General features: G+C 43.9%; 1 long non-coding RNA gene across 1 annotated transcript in view; it reads left to right on the top strand.

The window, feature by feature from the left end:
• The first annotated feature begins 1,293 nt into the window (after positions 1 to 1,293).
• The window catches only part of LOC122552116, a 766,770-nt gene continuing 765,433 nt past the window's right edge, over positions 1,294 to 2,630 (top strand). Inside the window, exon 1 of the long non-coding RNA XR_006312301.1 lies at positions 1,294 to 1,363. This is a non-coding gene — a long non-coding RNA (uncharacterized LOC122552116). The remainder of the gene's footprint in view (positions 1,364 to 2,630) is intronic.

The raw sequence follows: 2,630 nt of genomic DNA, 5'->3' as shown, positions 1-2,630 counted from the left end.
CAGGTTATAATCCAACAGGTTTATTTGGAAGCACTACTTTGCTGGTCCTTCATCAGGTGGTTGTGTGATTTTTAACTTTGTCCCTCACTCTTGTAACTGAGAAATAGCAACAAAAGCCACGAAGCAGTGCGCAAGCTCCAGTCAACAGTTGGTATTGTGGACAATGAAGAAGGTTATCTCAGAATACAATGGGATATTGATCAGATGGGCCAATGGGCTGAGAAGTGGCAGATAGGATTTACTTTAGATAGATTAGGTTAGGATATCTGGTTGTCATCGACAGGTTGGACCGAAGAAGTGATTGATGTCAGCGGCGGACCAATGGAAAGGCAGGGGAGGAGCTGAAAGACCTGGCGGGGCAGTTGGTCCACCGACCAATCAGTGAATGAGGGCGGGACCAGACTATACCACGTGATCAACCCCGCGGTGCGCGCGGATGTTCGGAGTGTGTGTGCGCGGAGGGCTGTCGGTAAGGAAAGAAATAAACAGCAGGAAGCGGGAGGGAAATGGTGTTGGTATGTCTGAGAGGTTTTACAATCATTTGGTACACATCGGAAAATACAAATTTGAAACTTACAGTCCCGTTTTTGCAGCAAACGGGAATATGCCTCGTTGAGTAATCGGCCCGAGTGAGCGCCGCCATCTTTATTCGGGGCAATGATTCACTGGACACGTGCGCGGCCGCCAGGTTTGTAGGGGGCAAAGTTCAGAGGGGTGTATGCACAACCTTCCCTCGTAAAAAGAGTCATAGGGCAGGATTTACACAGAGCACATTCAAACCCAGAGAAATGTAATTTTTTTTCTGGATTTGTTTCGTCATTCATTTAAATGATTTGGATGTGAACAGAGGCCGTATAGTTAGTAAGTTTGCAGATGACACTAAAATTGGAGGTATTATGGATAATGAAGAAGGTTATCTCAGAGTACAGTGGGATATTGATCAGAGGGGCCAATGGGCTGAGGAGTGGCAGATAGGATTTAATTTAGATAGATTAGGTTAGGATGTCTGATTGGCATAGATTGGACCGAAGAAGTCTGTTTCTGTTCTAGACATCTTTGACTGTGGGATCATAAAAGTGAACTTTGCTCTGGTTCACCTCTGGGTTCTCTGATGTCCACCTGTTCATTATCTAGCTTCCTCAGTCTCTCATGGGTGTATTTTTGCTCTGTATAGTATTTTACTATTACTTTCACAGCTGTTTTGTAAATGAATTGAAAAAACGTAGAGTTGGAAAAACACAGCAGGCCAGGCAGCATCCGAGGAACAGGAGAATCAACGTTTCGGGCATAAGCCCTTCTTCAGGAATGTAAATGAATTGTCCACTGCTGCCCGGCTCCTGACCATATGCTGTTCCATTATCAGGTTATTTTTTCCACAATATCTTTGACAGACAAGAATTCTTTTTCGAAGAGGAGAAGATATCTGTACAAATCATCATGGTTTTAATTTCACAAACATATTATTGAGAACTTTTGACATAAGGCTACAGATGGAGAATATTGAGTCCAGTGACCAAAACCATTGCCAAATAAGCAGTTTTTCAAGAATGCCTTAAAGGAAGAAAGTAGATCTTAGAGGGTTAGAGTGGGGATTCCAGATCATGTTCCCTTGGAGTCTATAGAAACAGTCAGACAGGTGAACTCAAAAATAAACACACCATTGAGAGTCTCAACTAAAATGAGTTACTGTGATATGAAAGGGTGTGTGGTGCAAGGAGATAGGAATGCTTACATCCAGGAATTAATTCAAAGGTACGAAAGTAAATTGTTGTTGCTTATAAATGGGAGTATTTTGATTGATCAGCAAGTTTTGGTAAAAGTGAGCACTTCAGCAGTAGAGTTTTCAATATTCTTGAGATTATCGGGAGGGCGAATGTGGGATGCTGGCCAGGAGTGGGTTTAGATAATGAAATCTAGACTTAACAAAAGGAATGAATGAGAGTTTCAGCAAATGATCTGAGACTGTGGTAAGGTCAGGTGATATCACTGAAGTCGAAATAGTCGTCTTGGAGGGGGTCTGGCCTGTCATCCTCACTTCATTTAGCTGTTTGTCAGTTTGTGAATCAAGTCTGTAACAAGCTCAGGAGCTGAGTGGCCCTGGCAGAACCCAAACTGGGCATCGCTGAGCAGGTTATTGCTGAGCAGGTGCTTGACAGCACTGTTGATGACACCTTCCATCACTTCACTGCTGAGCGAGTGTAGACTGATGGAGGGGAATTGGCTGAGTTGGATCTGCCCTGTGTTTTTGTGTTGGAACATCCCTGAGCAATGTTCCACAAAGTCAGTAGGTGCCAGTGCTGGAGCAGTACCTGCCTTGGTGGGCAGGAGGTTCTGGACCACAGCCATCAGTATTATTGCCAGAATATTGGCAGGGCCCATACCTTTACAGTGCTTAACCATTTCTTGATCTGATTTGAAATGAGTTTTCAACCAAATCGATTCATATCTGTGATGTCAGGGACCAATGGAGAAGGCTCATCTACTTGGCACTGCTAGCTGAAAATCGCTGCTAATGCTGTCCTCTTATCTGTTGCATGAATGTGTGAGACCCCTCCATCGGTAAGGGTGGGGATATCTGTGATACTTCCTCCAGTGAGTTGTTTAATTGTCCATCACTACTATTGACTAGG

This window comes from Chiloscyllium plagiosum, chromosome 8, assembly GCF_004010195.1.
Source record: "Chiloscyllium plagiosum isolate BGI_BamShark_2017 chromosome 8, ASM401019v2, whole genome shotgun sequence".
In the NCBI taxonomy this organism is placed as follows: domain Eukaryota; kingdom Metazoa; phylum Chordata; class Chondrichthyes; order Orectolobiformes; family Hemiscylliidae; genus Chiloscyllium; species Chiloscyllium plagiosum.
This window is presented reverse-complemented; position numbering and strand designations above follow the sequence as displayed.